At 42.1% G+C, this 21,708-nt stretch overlaps 1 protein-coding gene across 1 annotated transcript in view; it reads left to right on the top strand.

The window, feature by feature from the left end:
* The window catches only part of LOC146193378 (uncharacterized), a 74,467-nt gene that overhangs the window by 32,633 nt on the left and 20,126 nt on the right, over nt 1-21,708 (top strand). The gene's annotated exons all lie outside the window — the stretch shown is intronic.

Here is a 21,708-nt window from a genome sequence, read left to right as displayed (position 1 = left end):
TGAATTTCTACAATTACTTTCTAATGAGTTCCAATAAATATGGCCACCGCATTCTTATAAAAACACAAAAGACGAGCTCCTATTGGTATACAATAGTGTCTTTTGCAAATCTTTAAGAATATTCGATAAATGCTCATTTCCTTTTCCTCAATAAAGCATATAGACTGATTATACACTTTCTATAATTACTATGTACTGAGTTCCAATAACTACTTTGCCATCACATTCTTACAGGAACACAAAAGACGTACTACTATAGAAATCTAGGAGTGAGCATCTTTTGCAATTTTTTAAGAGATTCATTAGATTTAGTTTTCCTCATTAGAGCTTAGAGTAATTACTGACGTTCTATAATAACTGTTAATTGAGTTCCAATAATTAATTGACCACTACATTCTTACAGAAGCAGAAAACAGTATTGCTATGGAGCTACTGTAATAAATATCTTCAATATTTCCTTGAACAATTACTGCCTAATAAGCTCAAATAATTATTGGTTATTGCAGAGCATTGTTCCACCTCTTTAAAGTGACCCAGTAGGCTTTCTTCTAGCATCTCTCAGAGCCTGCAGTGGAGCCATTGAAGAAGTTTCAATTGTGCATGTGAGTGAATGTGATCTGTGCTGCAAAACATGCAGACATACGAAAGTTGTTCATGCAACCTTACTTTATTTTGCTTATATTTGAATGCAAGCAAAGGTGGGAGACGGGCATTCGGGTAGTGGGACCAGCGTTGCACCTCTTGTCCCAGGCTCTATTTGATCTCTTGAGAGAGCAACGATGAAAGGCTGCTCTTAAGGTGGATTTAGTCAGCCTTGTACTCTTGAATTGTGTAGCCTGCAAAAATTAACACACAAATAGATATCAGAAATTTGACACAGTGTAAAATAACTGCACAGATTTCATTACAGCTATGATGCATGTACATGCTGATAATTCTAAATATAGATTGTCAGCAGAAAGCTTCACCTAGATTCATAACTATCGTGCAGTTTGTTTGAAGCAAGAAGTCCACTGTTAAGGTTTCTCTTATTTAAATGCAATGCTAATTACAAAATAAAATTACAAGCACAACGATTTTGATGCCTTCAATTTGTTTAATAAGTTTATTGCATAATAAATCATCAAGTGGATCTGTCATGTATGCAACACTTGCTGTCACTCACAGGGTTGTGAAAATAATCCGCAGGACAGCTAATGTTTCAGACAGCAGAATGCACACATGCCACGTCTCTTGCGTAATTACACTTTTCTGTAACGTTTAGCTGCAGGACGAAGTAATGTGTAATGCTCCAATAATAGAACCCAGAGTCACACCACATTAAACAATGATGTAAATGAAAGCAGCTTGATCAAGCCACTTACAGTACAACTGTGAGACAATGTGGAGAATTCTGAACCATGTAAAAAAAGTTAAAACCCCAAAATACTAATCAATATATGGTTGCAGCAACAAAGGTGCATCGTGCACTTCGTCACAACAAAATGTGAAGGCATACTGTCAGAACACATGCCCTTGTCGATAACAAAAACTAGCTACTACAGGCATCGATCCATCTTTCCACGACTGGAACAACGAGACAAGTCCACCTCCAAACACAGGAATGCTACACTACAGCTACAGAACACTGGGTCGAACTAGGATGTCGTTGGCAAGCAAAATATTGGTTGGGCAGATAGAACATCCCAGGAATGTAAATCAAACCCCTCTTAGCTGGCTCAGCTGAAATTGCTCGTAGGAAAAGTGCTCTGCGAGGTTGAGCACCTAAAGAAAGAGAATGCTGCTCTAAATCAGCAGCAAATGCAAACTAAGTCATCGTCTACGGCCGCTAACGGCAATAACCCTGCCCCTCCTATCTCTGCCAGAGAGGACACGCATGTTGACCCGCTGCGGTAACAGTGTTTCCAAGGAAACGTCCCCAATTTGACATTTGCCAAAAATACAGGCACTACAACATGGATAAACACTCAAGAAAATATTGGCAGTGACCACCACATATTGAAACTAGAGGTTTCCACCAGCCCCAAATGTCGGAAAGCAACGCGCCCCCACCTTGTATATTGGGACACATTCCACGCTAAAAGAGCTGGAAGAGAAGCAAATACCTCCGACATTCTAGACATAGATGTCTTGGAACCGGATCTGTGCAAGGATATCTAGACGGCCACTCGTACATTAGAGCAGGCTGACCTCCTGGAGATTGCGAACAGCCACATTCTTCATCTATGGGAGGCAAAGAAAGGCCCCGAAAAATGACTCAAACGACAGCGATGGAACCATAGTCTGTGCAGACATCCAAAAAGTGATGCCCTTCATTGTTTTCTTGAACACTCTTTACGCAAAATATATTAAACTTACCATGACTACGGCTGCAATCTCAGTCAGCTTGCATGGCTTTGCATCACCGTTGAACAATGGGATGTATGCATTCTTTGCATCAGCAGTTTTTCTTCTGGTGCCGCCATGCCCTTGATGTACTGATAATGATCTGTCGTTCTGAAACACGTAATAGCAAAGAGCAGTGATAAATTCAGATGGTGCCAAAGCAGGAATGTAATAAGGATGGGGCAATGCAGTTGAGCCAACTCAGTCAATTATTTTTGTTTTCAGTCAGCTTTGAATTATTTTTGTTTTCAGTCAGGCCACCGTGGTCGCCTGTGTTGACACCATAAATCAAAGAGCTGGCACAAAGAAAGCATGTATGGCTTTCTTCACTGGTGATGTAATGGCATACAGTTTCTTTGAGAATACATCAAAAAGTAATGTACCTGTAGCCAAATCACCAACTGTAATATTTGTGAATTTTGTAAATTATGAACAATCAGCATTCTAGAAAAAACAGAGGGCATACCTTTAACAAGAATTCCAAATAGTTTTCTCTAATATTAATATGGCCCCATTGTACTTGTTAGCTTCTCGATTCCACTCTCCAGTTGGTCTTTTAAATGGTTTGGCAAGATTCTGTCATCAGAAAATTATGGACTACTAAATTTAGCACTCACCATTAACTTCTGTAATTTTCTGCAATTACAGTTCTCCCATGTCTCCTGTAAGCACATACTAAATAGCAACGACAAGAAAGTACCGTCTTTGCAAAAGTAACCAGGCTGCGCGGTTTGCTCCTTAGCCCCGTTGTGTAGAGTTTATGGGCTATCTCAAAATTTTAACCACTTGTACAGAACGAAAACCACTCGCCCTTATCTGTGAAGACCAGTTTTTGCCTCTTAGGATAAACAAAGGGCTCTAAACATGGCTGAGAAGGAAACTCGTCAGCCTGGTTACTTTTGGAAAAGACGGTACCTCTGGGTCCAATATCGTTTTTAATTGCAATTCAAACACTCGCTCTGGAGGACCTATTTGTACACAAATATTTTAGATATGCTCATTTACTCTGATGTCATAATGAATGGACCTCTATTTACTTTGGCTTGAAAATGACAAAACATTACATGCTTATAACTAGGACCTAAGCTACTCCCAAAGTACTATAACAGCAACTAATGCCAATTTTGGATGCCAGAAACCAGAGTGTGTGGTATAAAATTTGAGCTTATATGAAATAGTAAAAAAAAAGCGCTTAATTTTATGATTTGTATCACTCTATTTTGCTTCATGACAAGTGTCATGTTTGGTGATGCCAAAAAGAAGTTTATACTGACAATAATTACGTGGTAGCTCAATGCCTCTTTAATTTGAAGTGCGAGCTTAAATACAACAGTACAGTAGGCACGTCATTTAAGGAAAATATGACCAAATGTGGAAGATGTGTTAAAGCCGTGGTAAGCACAAAGTTCATCTCTGTCCAATCCCTTAACACGACCACTGAAAAATAAAACGACTGAAAAAAATTGCGGCTTTACACAAAACCACCATAAAAATAATTCAAGGACATACCTTTGAATTGAAGAGCGGACTGCTCTTTCAGGATAACAATGGTGACAGCTGATTAGGTGATGACTGTGTAGAATACTGGAATGAAATCTGCCGCCACTCCCCCATGTCGATAAATGAGGTATTCATCAGTGGTCCATATGCCATCACCTAGGATCAATAAGAGCACTAATAATGTAATGACATTCCAAATGGTTCAGTCATATTTTTTTTCTGAAATAGAGAAGAGAAGCTCAATTAAGGAATTTGCACATACTGGCTTGGTTCCTGTCTGAAATGTGCAGGCTAGTGCCACAAAAAATCCTTACATGGCCTGAAGTACTATGATTAGTTTGCACTGAGCTTTCCTCACATATTAGGAGCTTCCGTAAAAGCTTAGTATTCGTCTGCTTCCTGTATTGAAATAGGGTGCACTCATTTTACACTAATATCATTCTGTGCTGTAATAAAAACATCCACTTTAACATCCTGGTCACACCTTGATATGAATAAATCGTCTAGCTTGTTTATACATGACTTTAACAAACTTTTCATGCAATGAATGTGCTTTAAGCTATAGGTCATTCGAGCATATAGATTAAAAAAAATTCCCTGTGTGCTATAATATAAAAATAAATAAATGCAACTAAAACGCAAGTGAAGGAACACTGCAGTACTATAGATACCAGAACATATTCCCAGGCGAATGTGCAATAAATTATCTGATAGTGAATAAAATACATATCTGTTTCAACAATGCAAGTTGAACCAAGACCGTCCGGAAGTTTGTCTATATTGGTCAACATTCAACATGCCTGGAGGAGGAAAAGAGACCTCTGAGCTTATAATAGACATATTTAGAAACAAACTCGTCGAAATAGTTCATCGAGGAACTTGATGCCCTCAAAAGGATGCATCATGGCTTTAGGCAGCCGAATTTCATAAATTGTATTGGAGACTCAGCAAGGAGGAATCCGATTCTAATTCATATGTTCTGCATGCAAACACAGCACTTCCCAACAATACTGAACAATCTATTTGGTGTGTAATGTAAACGAAATGTAACCCTATAGACACTGAAAAATGGACTTCCAAAAACTCACTGCTGCTGCAGCGCATACTGGTGTCTGCAAACAAATCCTGAAAACAAGCAATCCTGAAAAGTAGGCAGCCCTCGATGGCACTTTCTCAGGGTGACAAAAGGAAGCCCTGCAAAAATGAGAAAATAGAATGTATTTATTGTAACAGAATTCTGAAGGTCATTAGAAAACGTCGAGCATAATTTGTGCTTCATATCTGCCTACAGCATACCAATGCACCTCAGGTTATGGTATGTGCTTTACACAAAAGTCGCACTCCAGCCAGAATTCTTATACTGACTATAGAACATCCAGACACAATGTGATGGCACACATACCACACTAAATGCAAAACGGGTGAGGCGCTCGAATAAGGCAGAAATAATTATTGAAATGTACGAGAGCGAGCAGGGCCAGAACAAAGAACTGTGGATTAATTCTGCACAAAATACACACTTCTGCATCAGTTCTGCTAAAAATGTGTACATCGCCACTGGAACTCGATGATGCTACCTTGAGCTCTACAGCTGATTTGGTGGACATGGAGCTAAGCAATTGGAAAATTAAAAACTGCAGCATACACAAGCCAAAAGAAGGCGACGACACTGTGCTGTAACAGCAGGGTGGTGTCTCCTGCGGTTTTAATTTTCCAATGTCTCACCAACTGGCCTAAGTATCTACCGACTTAAGTTATGGGCAAATCAAACATCCTGATTTCCGTTCGTTCAAACGAAAGTGAAGGACACCAAAACCGTGGCAACGTTTATTAGTTTTCTTTTTTTTGCGATGCAAGGGCCATTCCGCCTTGGAAGATAAAAAAAAAGAACGTATCTGGCCAGTAAATTCTACAATATGAGTTTTGGCACATACTTAGATAAAATTATTCATTAACAGAAGAAAAATATAGCTGAGGAGCAGAGCATGCAACATACGATCGTATGCAAAATGCAACCATATGCAATATGCCTCGTTTCCTAAAATAACGATTGTGCAGCCAGCGATTAACCCAAACCAACTTGGACACACACTATACGTATCGCATGCACATAAGGCATTCTTGTACGTCACGAGATCTAATGCGGCAGCCGCATTTTGATATTGGGGAGAAAACATGCTCACATGGCAACTTCCAGCAAAAAAAAAAAAAGAAAGAAAGAAACGTTTTCGATGCCTATATAATGGAGTCCCTTCAAAAGCCCGCATGTAGCTTCGGAGCGCGAACACCAACCGGGACAGAAGTTTGTCTTCGGATGGTGAGGCAACACAGGCGAGCACGCTAGTTTTGAAACAGAAAAAAGAAAAAAAAAAGAACAGCGCGAACCGGGAACGCTACGGACACCGCGAGCACACGTGCATGAACACAAAGCCTTCTAACGCTGCTGGCACACCATTCACCGGGCACAACTGCATGGCTGTTGAAAACAGCAAGCTCAAAAAAGTAAACAGCTTTGCACAATTCCAATTGGAGAAAATTTCAACAATGGCAACCCACATTCGCGCAATGTAAACTTGCAACTAACACGCACCGTTACAAATCTATATAGCACTGCCACATCATAAGCGCAATAATTTTGCGTAGCAAGTCGACGCACGCCTATGCAGAAAAATGCATATAGTGGCGCAACCACACAGTAAAAAAAATGTTCGTGGCGTAGTGCACAAGTGATGCAAGCGATGTAATAAAATCCGTACCAGTGAGAGGAGATAGTTTTTTTACAGTTCGCTAGCAAACACACACGCACAAAAACACGTGCACAAACACACGCACACAAACACGTGCACACACACACACACACACACACACACACACACACACACACACACACACACACACACACACACACACACACACACACACACACACACACACACACACACACACACACACACACACACACACACACACACACACACACACACACACATATACTATCATTCCAATGCGTCACCACGCGATTAAATTTGTCAAAACAATGCGACGTACGTACCTGAAGGTGGCGAAGAAAACGTGGACTTCCAAATCAACGTCGTCAATGCAGAACCGTTAAGCGTTATCAAAATGGCGGTACCGGCGACTGTATTTGGCGGGCTGCTCGCTTTCTCGTTGCGCTGCGGCCCGCTCTGGGCAATGCCAATGAGTATGCCTGAGAGGAGGCAATGGCCTGACCAGGCCTGACATGCCCCGTGGGAGTGCGCCGAGCGGAAGCGAGCAGATAGGGTTGCAGCCTTGCACCTGCTGCTGGCGGTTGGCGCGCGCGATTTCGTTTTCTCAAACAGAGCGTGTTCATCACTTCAATTGAGAGAAATAAACTGGTGCTTTATTTACCGGTTACAGGATAGAGGAACCCATCACTATGCGGCGACCGTAGTTGATTGTAGCTTGTCGCACAGCTTAGGCTGGTACATCTACAAACGCGTTTCGTTGAAACAATGGGCTTTTTTCTTTTTTTGTGTGTGTGTACCGCGCGGGAGAGGTGTTAGGGGGAAAACTACGATTTCAAAAGCTCAGTGACGCGCCGGGGGCACATCCTTGCCGTTCGGCGATAATTTGAGGCTAGCACGTCTGTGCCGCGCACCATCATCAAAAGTCCGGCTGACCTGCGCTTTTCACTATTTCATTTCGTTGCTTCGTTCACCTCTAGCATTGTTTTTTTTTTTTTCCGCTCCTCAACTACATTTACAGTGCTCGTGTTAGGAAGCAACTTCTTTTAACAAAGCTACCGTGTTTCAATAGAGGCGAAATGCCATGTTTTCATGCTAAGTCCAGGTGTTCGATTTAAAAGGAATTTTCCGCTTTTCCAGTGATGTGTCTTTTTCGTCCTCTCAGTATTTATTTATCAGAGACAAATGGTGGGCCACAAATTTGGGGGGTGGATCAAGTCCATATTGACGGTGGGCCAGGTCAGTTTTGGAGCGGGCCACCCAAAATGTGAGTGTGGAGGTGAGTTCTTAGGAGGGACCTCAATGCAACGTTATACCATGCATTGCCGTCCATATCCTTCAAGGCCATTACTAAATTTCGAGCCCCGCCGAGGTGGCGCAGTGGTTACGGCGCTCGACTACCATTTCCAAGGATGCGGGATCGAATCCCGGCCTCGGCGGCCGCTTTCCAATAGAGGCGAAAAGTAAAGTGCCCGTGTGCTGTACGATGTCAGTGCACGTTAAAAAACTCCAGGTGGTCGAAATTTCCGGAGTCCTCCACTACGGCGTCTCTCATAGCCTGAGTTGCTTTGCGACGTTAAACCCCACAAACCAAACAAACCAACCAAACTAAATTTTGCACTACTTGCTGCGTTGTCATGCCTACTTACCCCCACCGAGTTCAGCTGCAGGAGTATTTTACATTGCCATCCGCGAAACCTCGAAAGCTAGATATTCTGTCCTACTAAAAAACTGAAAGGGTGCATAATAACTTGCAGTAGCGAATACAAATTTAGGACTAACGCTTCGCTTTTGAACGTGCTTTAATTCATCTATGCTTAATCGAATCTATAATAATTTCAATTATCGCATATATATATATATATATGTTCGAAATTTGTCTTTTCTTTTTTCTTCAGGCGAAGGCCGTTCTCGCGGTCGAAATGTCAATAGAATCTCTTCACCACTTTTTTGGACGTGCTCTCAACAAAGCCCAAAGAATCAACCTCTTTTACATCTATCTATCTATCTATCTATCTATCTATCTATCTATCTATCTATCTATCTATCTATCTATCTATCTATCTATCTATCTATCTATCTATCTATCTATCTATCTATCTATCTATCTATCTATCTATCTATCTATCTATCTATCTATCTATCTATCTATCTATCTATCTATCTATCTATCTATCTATCTATCTATCTATCTATCTATCTATCTATCTATCTATCTAATGAAGGAAAGAAGCCAACAGTAGGCGAGGCCAAAGAAAGCATTTGTCTTTTTTTTAATTATTACTTGATAATTCCATAAATTAGTAATGCAATGTGTTTAGGAGAAAGATAAATAAGCTCAAAGTATAAGAAAAAACAACGTGCCGATGGTGGGAACCGAACCCACGACCTCCGAATATCGCGTCCGGTACTCTTCCAACTGAGCTACATCGGCTGCTGTCCCCTCTGCTACATTCTTGGGTATTACCGTTTCTTCTTTTTTTTTTAAGAACTTCAGCTATTGTTCCCGCGGCATACGTTGGTACCGCATGCCCGTGGGCGGAAAAGAATTGTAGGGAAAGGCAGAGGTGCGGAATGAAGTGACGTCAATACTGTTCGTATGTTTGCTTGGCATTTGACTAGCCGATATCCTATTCCGAATCTTTGGTTAGCTGACGGAAACTTTATTTTCTTTTCCCTGACCATGGATTGGTGGGAAGTGCCGGTTAATTTCTGATTGGTTGCTGTCCCCGCCAAGGGCGGAGACAGAGGGCTTAAATCTAAGCTAGGTGAAAGCAGGGCTGATTTCGTCTGATCAACGGCTCAGTCATGTAAAAAGCTTTCTCCTTGCTTGTGTCTTTTCATTTTATTTATGTGTAAATAAATAGTTAACATTTCTGTCGTGTCATCAAGTAATGCGAATGTATGCGAGTCCGAATCTTCAATTTATCAAGAACATTGATATCATCAAGCGTTTCCTCAGCTGGCTACCTGAAGGGGAAACTCAACTACCTCTAAGAAATTTTTGTTCATTTTAGGACAAACACGTTGCATAACTTCAAGTTATGTGCTTGTTGTGGCAGCTGTTTAACTAATTCGAACGTAACGTTTGCAGGTTATTATTTCAAAGAGAAAATATTGAAGAAGCTTGAAGCTATCAACCCCACAATGGCGATTGGAAATAATGATTTTGTTTTGTTCACAGAAACAAAAAATAAACATGATGTAATGAAGGTGTGCTCAGCCCTGTATATTTATCATAAAATTATTGCTGCCTGGTTATGCCGCTCTTCAAGGCAATTATTGTTGTCCGAAAGCTGTATAAGCGCGTGGATAACTCTCATTACCGGCCTTCGAATATTTCTGCAAAGTCGGCTTAACATTTCGCGTTTAAAGGCTTGCTCCCATGCAATATTCTGGGAAGATTCTGCATGCTTTTATGGGAATATTATCAAAACATATTGCGACCAGATAGAGGGTATTTAAATCTAGAAATTACGTTCGTTCGCTCTAACAGTTTAGAAAAAAAAACATACGTTCTTGCTAGCAGTGTTAGGCAGGCGGCTATTTACGACGCAGCGGCGCCAGCCTTCGCCGTGGCAGCGTACGCGTTCTTCGTTTCCACGCTTCAGCAGCGTGTAGTGAACGTCGGTGGAATAAAACTTGTGGTGCCATACGAAACCATGCGGACAGCGCTGCCGCGCTCGCACGATTGGCGCCGGCGCGCTCTCTCTCTTAGCTCTTCCCTCTTCTCTCTAGCAGCGCAGGTGCGCGCCTCGCGGGTTGTCTGCTGCAGCTCCGCTCACACAACTCCATTATTGGCCTCAATAGTTTGCCAGCTTTCCCTAATAATGGGCTGATGGCAGTCCATTGACGGCGTGCTACTTGGGATAAGTAAGGTGTGCTACCACATTACTCGTTTGCGAGGTAGATTTCGCGTGCTTCTCGTTTTTAACACACTTAAGCCTCCATCTTATTGTGGTTTTCCACAGCCATTTTGATCGCTTTTACACGTCGTGTTAGCTATGTACTGTTCCTTTTACCGGTTTTCTTTTGGTTTTTGTCCCTGCATTTCACACCATGGATTTTATCGCCTTTAATTGTTCGATCTTCTATGATTTTACTTTTCGAACGTGACTAAACTGCCTGCTCTGATCGCAGGGCGTCACCTTGGCACCACCCCTTTATGCATGTTTACATACATATATATGCTATGCTGTGAAACAAAATTTCAGTTAGCGCCTGCGTCTGTACTTTTGTTTGTGTGTTTTCGTGTAACTCTTACCGCTGTTCTTTATATGTAAGCAGCACGAACTAGTCCGGCACTTCGGAGTTGTGAAGTCCAATACAAGTGATTCATTAGGAAGTCTCATTGAGGCAATTTTATAAAATTCGGGTTCACTGTGAACCGAGCAAGTACATACAATGAAAGTACAAAACAACTTATATACAATTGCCTCATTAAAAGGTTTTATTGAAACCGTTCTAAAGACTTTGTTCTTACTAAAAACAGAGGAAGCCCACATAGCAAAAACGCAAAACGCTTTCGATACATTTGACTCATTACGAAATCTTAGCGAACCAGTCCTATAGAATTTGGGTTGAATAGAAATAGAGCGAGTTTAAAAAATCAAAGCTCAAAAGATGTTCTGTATGAAGCAGTCATTAAATATTTTTATTTAAACGTGTTTATAGATTTTGTTTTGATTTAAAACAGAGAGAGGTCTTATAGTAAAAGCACAAAACAAGTTCACTACAGGTGACTCAGTAGGAACTCTTACTAAGCCAATCCTATATAATTTGTATTGACGACAAACAGACCGAGTTTATATAATAAAAGCTCAAAACAGCTTCTATGCAGAAAAGTCATTAAAATGTTTTATTGAGACATTTCTATAGGTTTCGTTTTGACTAGAAACAGAGCGAGCTCATATAGTCCAAGCACAAAACAAGTTCAATATAGTTGACTCATTCAAAGTTTTACCGAGCAAATTCTATAGAATTTTGGCTGGTTGTGGACAGAGCAAGTTCATATAGAAACGTTACAAAACAAGTTCTATACAACTAACTCGTTAAGAAGTTTGATTGAGTCCATTCTGTAAAATTTCTTTTAGTGCATATAGATTTGAAATTCAAAGCTCAAGCTCATTACAATTAATTGCCTCCTTAATGAGCTGGATCAATTGACTGCGATTCTTTATGGAGATCCTTTAGACTCATTAGGCTCCACATAAGAGCTCAAAAAGAACTCGACATGCATTTTTGTAAGGGAGAAGAGCTTCCACGGCTTCTTTTTTTGAGGAATACCTTTGAAGGTTTATAGCACGGCTGCCATTTTATGATAGTATATTTGGCATATAAGCTTCGCAGAGGTTGAGAAAGTTGTTTATACAGGAAGTGCTGTTGGTCGAGTCGTTTCGACATGATTGCAGCGAACGGTGCCCAGACAAGAAGAAATTGCAAATACACACGTTTGAAGAAAAATTTTGAAGATTTTTATTCGACATATAAACAGCTCATCAGTTAATATACAGGAGGTACCAGATCACAAACGCTTTATCGGGAGCCATAATCGGTAGTTTAAATAATTCTAGTGTGAACCAAAAAACAAAAGCAGGTAACACTGCAAGGAGAAAAACAACCCTATATCTGAAACGAACTAAGGTAAGGAGAATCAAAAGAAAACGTTATAAATTGTCAATAGCAAATACAGGAACGGTCATAAAATACAAGTTTAGTTCACGCTTAAAAATACCCAAAGCTGTTGAACGTTTAATGTCAGTAGGACGCTCGTTCCAAAGTAGCAATGCAGAAAAAAAGTCGTTTGTTATCTATAATTAGTACTCGCTGTAGGGAGTAAGTATATTTGTTTTTGACGACAAATCTTGTTGAATTGTGGTTAATGAGTTAATAATTGTCAAATATATTGATTGGTAGGAGATCTTTGGTTGCTTTGAAAACAATGATGAAAGGCTTCAATTTCACCAGGGTTTGAATTAAAAATATGCAGTGGTCATCAAAAAGCGGGAGTGCAGTACTGCAGTATGGTTTAAATGTCACGATGCGAATGCTTGATTATGTAAGTGTTGTAATAGAGTTAGGTGACATTCATATGATCGCTTTGACTACAGAATCTGTATGATGTATTTTGTCTTCTCTTAGCTTAGTTAAAACTAACGCGTTTGTTTGCTCTGAAAAATTATACAGATCGACTATATAGCTCTGATGTGGTGGTGCAGTTAGGGCACGCGACTACTGTGCCCAGGGATGTGGGATCGAATGCCGGCCGCAGCAGCCGCTTCTCGATGGAGGCAAGAAGCAAGGCTCTCATGTGCTGTGCGATGCCAATGCAAAATAAAGAACCCCAGGTGCTCGAAATTTCCGGAGCCCTCCACTATGGCGTCTCTCACAGCCTAAATCGCTTTGGAACGTTAAACCCCAGCAATCAACCCAATCAACCCAAGCAACGTTCTCGAACACATGCATCAGTTTACTTCAGGTTTGGTCTTGTTGCCAGGGTCTTTGAATAGAGAACCAATTAAAATATGCAAGTTTCACAATTTGGCGCTTTTCAGATGTATGGAAGATGCCCATTACGTGGGCGCTTAGTATATCTTTATTGCCTAGCGAGAAACCAAGTTGCTGTGAGCATAAGTAGATCACATCACCCTCTTATTGCTCCCAAGTTTCATTGCTCGTATCCTGAGACCAAAAATGATTAAGCTGGATCTGCACAAAGAATTTTCTGTGTCGTCGCACCTCTTTCGTGAATATTCTGACTGGAGATGAAGGCCTTCTAATCTCTGCTTTAGAGCTTGAGGATTTGATGCCTTATTTAGTTTGGCTGGTTTGTACATTTTTTTCTTCTAAAGTATCAACACTAAGGGAAATGGCACTGCGGCTAATTTCAAAGCTGGCCTAGGTGGCGCAAATGGTGAAATGGTCGGTCCCCAATGTACCCTGTGATATATCGAACATGATTGTTCATGCAAATGATTGTGGGAGCGCTCGAGTGTCGTTATTTTCGGGTCCAGGGTTCAAATCACTGTTGATAGAATACGAGATGACCAGAATAGGCGTTTATGAGCACAGCAAATATCTATGACAGCAATTTTTGGCAAGAGTAAATGAACTCTAGTGGTCTTGATATCTCGAATAAAAACGGGTCGCATGTGTGGGGGAAGTATCATCATTATCCGCCGGATTTTATCCTATGCAGGGCGTAGAGTCCGCCTATATTCCTCCATTTTAGCCGTTATATGCTAGCTGCTCACTTGTACCCTGGGAAATTAACCTCATCTGGCAACCTAATTCTCTCCCCAGCTATGTTCCCAATCCCTTGGAATCCACTTTGTCACCCTTGAGCACCGCCGGCTACCCCTCTCTCCACACTGCATGCCCTGCCCATGCTCATTTCTTCTTAAATTCGGCTAGGCTGCCATTGATTCGAGTTTCTTCCCTTACTTTAAATGTTTCCTACCTCTAAGTTACACCTGCGACTTTTCGTTCAATACGTCTTCGCTTTGTGTGCAATTTATGTAAAGCGCTTTTTCTTAGCCCCATTGGAGAGTACCGTTAAGATAAAACTGTTGTATACTTTTCTCTTGAGCGATACTGGGAAGGTGCTAGTCATGACCGCTGAGTACTGGCTAAATGCGCTCCATCCCAATCTTTTTCTCCTGTATAGTTTTGATTTAGCAATACGGATCTGCGGCTACTAATTTTACTAAGTAGATATATTGGCCTACCAATTTTTACGCATAGCTACCACTGCAAATTGCTGTTACCTTCCGAAGCATTAGAATATTACCATAGTCTTCTGCATAATTATGCTTAGGCATGACTTTCTCCTTTTTTCTGTCTAGATCATGTCAATTGTCTCCTTTGTGACTTAGCAAGTCAATGTATGTGATCAGTGAACAGCCCATTACTGAGATATTCGCTATAGCCGCCTATCCCCAATAGTTCTAACTGCAAGTCTACGAATGCTTCACTAAGCAAGAAATGCATAGTACTTGAGACCCCATGTCTGCTTGCCTACCCCATTTCTTTATGGCAATGGTTTACTTTCTGCATGAAGGTCTGTGGTAGCTGGGCAGTATTTAAATACTTTCCAGCCCTTTTTACATGCCTCGTCTCATACTGATTTTGCAATGCTTCAACAACGTTTGAGGTTTCTATCAAGCCAAATATTTTTTTGCGATCGAATTATGCTATGTTAAGAACCTGTTATGTTCCAAGCATTTTTCTCTTTCTTGGTTGAATTTATGGATATGATCGAGGGTGGAGTGTCATTTTCGAATGGCTGCCCAATTCTTTTGGTTGATCAAGGTTGATAAAACGAACAACAGTGAGATGAACGGTCCGCTGATTCTATTAGGCCGCGCATTAGTAGATACCTTATACACAAATGATAGTAATTTGATCGCTCTGTTATTTTGAAGGTCTTGGCCTACCATTTCGTATATAACGATTAGAATAAAGTTAGTGTAGTCCCATGTTTTCAGTATTATCTTGGTCATGAGATATCGAGCATAGAGGATGACCACTTTTTCTAGCCAAATTTCTCCCCCTTTGTCAGCAGCTACCTGATCCTGCCCAGCTGCCTTCCCTCTTTCCAACGCTTCCAATGATTTCTTTAACTTGTACTTCAGTACTGTGGAAACGTTTAGTTGTTCTGCGCTTCTGCAATCCCAATTATCGCCCTGATTTATTCTGCTACTGTACAGGTGGGTTTATACTACTCGGCTACCCTGTCCATATTCGTAATGTCATTGCCTGCCATGTCTTTTAGCGCATATGCCTGATTTATGTCGATGCAGTGCCTATCTATACCTATCTTCATCTGGACCATTTTCAGACTACCACTGTTTTTTATAGCACCGCTCTTTTCTCTCCATGTCATACTTTCATATGCCGGGCAACACTATTGATAAGCTTTAATAGCTCTGCCAGTTCTAAACTGCCCGCTGGTTTGTAGGGCTTTAGGCTCTGTCGTTTCATATAAGATATTTTGTCAAATAGAGAGTTTACCGGTATTCTGCAGGAAATACTATACCATCTCCTGATTCTACTTCGCACTCTGTAATATTTCCGCAGATATCATTCATTCTTTTAAAGTCAGGTCGTGTTTCTTGGTAGGACCTGAATATCTATTTTGCAGCCGGGTACTTCATTCTTTTTCCACTTGCCGAAGGTTCGTTGATGGGTGTTTTTCTTTCTATTTTACTTCGTCCTACCTTTAAATCTAGCAAAATGCAAAACCTTAACATGCTGTCGTCACTCTACTGCACCTTGCCGATGACCTTGACATCCGGCACGATGACCTGGATAGAACCTAATATGAAAAGTGTTTCGTTTTATTCCCCCCATTCTGGCCTTTTTAATGCCGGATTTCGCTTCTTTCGTTCGTTGTAGATAGTAGCCATAATACGTAAGTAATTGTATTTTGCAAAATGTACTAAGCACTCTCCTTTGTTATATTTAGAGCCTATGCCGTAGGCCCCCTACTGCCTGGTCTCCCTTTTGCTTCTTGCCTACCTTAGCAGTGAAGCCGTTCAGCCGTTCATCAGGACAGTATACTACGTTTTTACTTCACCCATTGCTGATTCTACTGTTCGATAGAAGTTCTTGATAACGCGGTCTTCATGACTCAGTGCAGGCGGTTAGGTCTGTACGATCCTAAATTTATACCGCTTTTTAAGCTTTGTTACATTGCCTGCTACGCTCCCGGTAATGCTACAGAAACCTTCCATGTATGTAGCTGTATGTGGTTCTTGAAAAAACAAACCCACTCTACACCCGGTTCTCGCTTCTCTGCTAACCCACAATAGCATAGCAGGGCCTTTTAGTGCAGTATATGCTCATGTCTGCTTTTAACATCAGTAAGTCCTATTATATCCCATTTAATGTCCGCTGGTTCCTGGAAGCACGTTCTAAATAAATAACCCGCACAAAGACCAGTGCTGGCTTTACGTTGTTGTTGTTGTTGTTGAAAACTTTTATTGTCCAACAGAGAAGGACCACACCGCCTGGGCCGCTCTGTCTCAACCCCCTGTAAGGGGGAGGGGACTTAGCGGCCCAGCCGCACGGGATGGTCGCATTATATGCTGGCAGGTTTGGTTTCGCCGGCGGCCTCTGCTGCCAGTTGGACGGCGGTAAGTTGGAGCTCAGGGTCCTAACTTCGCAATAAGGTTTCCCAGGCTTCCCTACTGGTAATGTTTTGCGCCCTGCCTGGGGAGTAAGCGCACTCCCAAATTATATGGTCGAGGGTTCCTCCCGCCCCACACTTTTTACATTTATCGTCCTCGCAGTCCGATCGGATATGTTTATTTAGTACTGGGTTTGGGTACACTCCAGTCTGCAGGCGTCTCCACGCCTGACCTCTATTTAACGCCGTGTTTGGTGGGGGGAAACGCCTCCGGCATTGCCTGTAGTGTTCTGTAATGTCTTGATACGAGATTAATCGCCCTTCTCTATTATGTTCTGCCTGAGCCGAGCCATCCTGTACAGCTCGGAGGTAGAGATCTCGAGCTGCACTGTGGGCCGCCTCGTTACCGCTGACAGATTCGTGCGCCGGGGTCCAGATGATGTTGATCGTCCTATCAATCACTCCTTGCGTTAAAATTTTGGTGGTGAGGGGGATTACCCTCCCCCTACTGAAATTTTGGACTGCAGTTTTACTGTCGCTAATAATATATCTAGCTTTGGTGCCAACGCAAGCGATCGCTATCGCAGCTTCCTCCGCTGTCTCGGTTTCTTTTCCTAATATGGTAGCCCCCGTGATAAGAGTGCCTCCCCCATCTACCGCCGCTATGGTCATGTATCGACTGTGTCTGTTTCCTGCCGCATCTACGTAGGCAACTTCATTTGGGGGTTTGCTCCGATATATTGTTTCTATCGCTTCCGCCCTTTTCTGTCGCCTTTCCCTATTAAACTCAGGGTGCATGTTTTCGGGTAGGGGAGGGATTCTTAGGTGCGCCCTGATTTTCCTGTCAATGTCAACCCTTTCCTTTTGCCCCCTGTCTGTGGCTATTCCAAGGTTACTTAGCGTAGCTCTTCCCACTCGCGTCGTGCTGAGTCTTTCAAGTTGCGAGGTTTTAACCGCTTCCGTGATTTCTGAAATCGTATTGTGCAGTCCTAGGGCCAGTAGCTGCTCCGTCGATGTACATGTTGGGAGGCCTAGGGGCTTTTTAACGCATTTTCTGATGAGAGCGTCTATCTTTCTCCTCTCATCTGCCTTTAGGTTCAGATATGGCGTGGCGTAGCCCACTCTGCTAATGATGAAGGCTTGTACCAATCTCAGGAGGTTTTTTTTCCTTGAGGCCGCCTCCGTTACGTGAGACCCTCCTGATGAGGTTTAATGTCTGGGTCGCGTGGTTTTCTAACTTTTTAATGGTGATCGTGTTCCTTCCGTGTGTTTGTAAGTGGAGTCCCAATATTCGTATTGTCTCTACTTTTGGTATCTCCCTTCCTTCCACGTACACCTGTGGGTCAGAGGGAGGTTTGTTCCTGAGTTCCTTGTCATTATACACGAAGATTTCTGATTTTTCAGGTGAACATTTAAGTCCTCTGTCCGCCGCGTACTTAGAGATGACATCTGCTGCCGCCTGCAGCGTTTCATTGATCTCTGCGTCGCTCCCTCTGTTGATCCAGAGATTGATGTCGTCCGCGTACAGGCTGTAATTTAAGTTGTAATTCCCAATTTTCCGCAATTCCTTCGGGAGCCCTCTCATGGACATGTTGAAAAGGGTGGGTGACAGTACCGATCCCTGAGGTGTCCCCCTGTTACCAAGCCTGATCACCCCAGATTGTATTTCCTGGAAAGTTATAACCGCCGTGCGGTCCGTTAAGAAATTTCTGACACAGCGATAAGTTTTTAGCCCTATTCCTGCCTGCTGGAGCCCTTCCAAGATGGCTTCGTGCTTGACGTTGTCGAAGGCCCTTTTTAGGTCCAGTCCCATAATGACTTTCGCATCTTTGGTTCTGGAATTAATTATGTCTTGCTGCAGCCGCAGCATGACGTCCTGTGTGCTCAGATGGGGCCTGAAGCCATACATCTCGTCTGGCCATTTCTCTTTTTCCTCCATATAATTTGAAATCCTGGTCTGAATTATGTGTTCCATTAACTTCCCTACACATGACGTGAGCGATATAGGCCGGAGATTTTCCAGTTTCGGTTGCTTCCCGGGTTTTGGGATCAGGATCACGGTAGCCTCTTTGCAGAGCGGTGGGATCTCCCCTTTTTCCCAGCATTTCTGCATGTAGCTGGTAAGGGCCTCTATCGAGTTGTCATCTAAATTCCTGAGCATCTTATTCGTGACTCCATCTGGACCTGGAGCTGACTTGGTTTTGAGTTTCGCTATCTCCGCCCTTACCTCCGCTCTCGTGATGGGCGCATCTAACTTCTCATTTGGAATTCCCTGGTAGTCGGGTAGCTCTCTAATTTCGGTGTCCCCTATGTATGTCTCGACGAGTTTCTTCATGAATATGTCATCGTCCTGCTCTTCGCATGCGTGTCTAACCTTAGCCATTTTGACTCGTGCTTGTGTTTTGGACGTTTCAGGGTCTATTAAATGTCTTAGGATATTTCACGTCTGCGGGAGGTTCATATTCCTTTCCATGTCGCCACATTTGTTAGTCCAATTTTGTTCACATAGTTTAAAGGCGTAATCTTCTATTTCTTTGTTATGACGCGCCAGTCTTCTTCTGAGATTTTTGTTTTTTCTGCCTTGCCTTTTAAGTCGACGTTCCATGCCCTGTTTGGCCTCCCACATTTGTAGGAGTCGGGCATCCGCTATTTCCGGAGCTTTTTCCCCTTCTAGCGTCTTAGTTGTTTTCCTGGTGTCTTTCTTTACCGCTTCGCACCAGTCCTCTATATTTCCTATCTCTGTTAGGTCCCTGTTCCCCCTAATCTCTCTAAATCGGTCCCAGTCTATGATTTTCGTCCGGAAGCACTTTTTTCCTTTGACTTTACTCCTGATTTCAACCGTGGTTTCCACTATTGAGTGGTCGCTCCCCAGGTTGAGTTCCGTATTTAGCCATTGCTTTGTTTCTACGTTTTTAATCAGGGTCAGGTCCGGTGAGGTATCGGCGACAACGCTGTTCCCCGCCCGCGTGGGGTGTAATGGGTGTTTGAAGCGGTGACGTACCGTATACTGCACGGGTGCATATATTTATACACGGCAAAGATGCCGCCTTGACTGTGGCACCAGGCTTCCGTAAAAGAGGCTCATTGCACACCGGTAACTTTGGGAAAACAGTGTCTTATATAGTTCCTCGCAACGAATTAGATGCAGCTGGCTGATCGGCTTGGCTGGATGTTGTTTTTAGGAGGGTGGAAACGGGGGATGCAAAATGACAGCGTCAATGAGGTCTATATCAGGACAACCTGCAATGAAAGCGTTGCTGGTACAATTGTGTTTGAGCTTAAGAAACCGTGACTCTGACCGGTGATCTGTATTGGCGCACTCTTTACCAATGCTATTCGGCAAGAATAATTGCGCCTGTGTAGCAAATTCTTCTTGAAAAGTATAACCAGCTGAACTTTCCTTTCATGCACAATGATTGAACATTGTAACAGTTAGCCTCAAAGCTGCATAGCTTACTGCAGGTACGCAGGCAGGACAATGTAAGAGGAAAGTCTATATATACAGGTAAACAACACCAGATGAACTTTTGCATCAAAGAGGACACTCTACAGATTTCAGTTACAGTGTTTTTGTGAGTAATCATTCCACATCCTATGGTTAATTAGTAAACATAATAAGGTTTTACTTTTCATGCTGATTATCACATTTGCACTAAATAACGTCAAGATTTCTAATTCCGGTAGGCTTTCGAAGTAGATAAATAAAAATTACTCATCTACTACTTTTTAACCTCATGGGTGCCGCTCTCAAGGAATATGAGACAGGGAGGTTCAAAGCACAACCTGCAGTCCTACGTGTAAGTTATACGGCTAGTTTCATAGGAGAGAGCAATTTAAATATCAGCAAAAGACCCAATATGTGGCTTTAGGCTCAGCGAAGTTAGCGCACTACTTTGTAAGCGGGAATATAGAGCGGAATTGTACGTACTTGAGAACTTGTAATATTTTTAATTGTTGTCAATTTTTTAATCATCCAATTGCTTGTTGCAAGTAGAAACGTTAAGATTTATTTAATATTTTCTGCTTTGTTTGATTACCGTTAATCAAGTGTGTCGCAACAAAAGTGTGTAAGAGAGGCGAAGTGTCAATCATAAAATGATTGTGTGAAAACGTTCGGCCACTCGACGGTGCGCATGCCTGCCTATTAACCACGCCGTCGACAGCCGATGTGAGCAATCGTGCCGTCAAATAAGGGCGACGTCGGGATGTCAAGCGGCCTTTGGCGGAATACTTCAGCCATAGTTATGTGGTTTCATGAATTGATGCCACAATCTCCTGATGTTGTTTTTAAGGAAACAACTAGAGATGGTTTCTTCAGCTTTTCAACGACCTTCACATCGACGCTTCGCAGTGGACATAACTCGCATTCAACTATTGCGCAGCTATTATAGGGTATGCAAGGTGTTCGCAGGTTTGTAGTGGGCACAAGGTTTAGAAGTACATCAATGCTAGAAATAACAAAAAGTAAATCTTAATTGTGATGAACACAACTGTGGAAGTACAAATGAAAGACCGGAATGTAGCAGTGGAAAACAAATGTAATAAAATTGAATCGGGGTATTTTTACTGCATTGGCAAACTTATTTCAGTGTGTAATTACTCTGGCGAAAAGGAGTATTTAATAGTAATTCGTGCGCGTAACGATGTTACTGTAAAGTCATGCATTTACCTTGTGTTATACCTCGAGGAGAACAATATAGTAGTCGATGTTTCAACATTTTGCTGACTTTTCAAAAAGAATATTAGAGGACAGATGCGGTATCTGTGACAGACTGGAAGCAAATTGCTTTGGTTAAGAACAGCAGTAATATATATGAGGCTATGTAACTTGTATATACACCAGACCGCATTCTTTCTTTGTTTCTGTCTTTGCAACGTTAGCTTTAGGGAAAAAAAGAATAAACTGCTGAAAATTCAGAACGTTAAAAACATTTTAAACAAGCCGCACTAGTTGTTTGTAGAGAGAGT

Source organism: Amblyomma maculatum, chromosome 4 (assembly GCF_055883805.1).
Source record: "Amblyomma maculatum isolate TAMU_Amacu chromosome 4, ASM5588380v1, whole genome shotgun sequence".
Taxonomy (NCBI): Eukaryota; Metazoa; Arthropoda; class Arachnida; order Ixodida; family Ixodidae; genus Amblyomma; species Amblyomma maculatum.
This window is presented reverse-complemented; position numbering and strand designations above follow the sequence as displayed.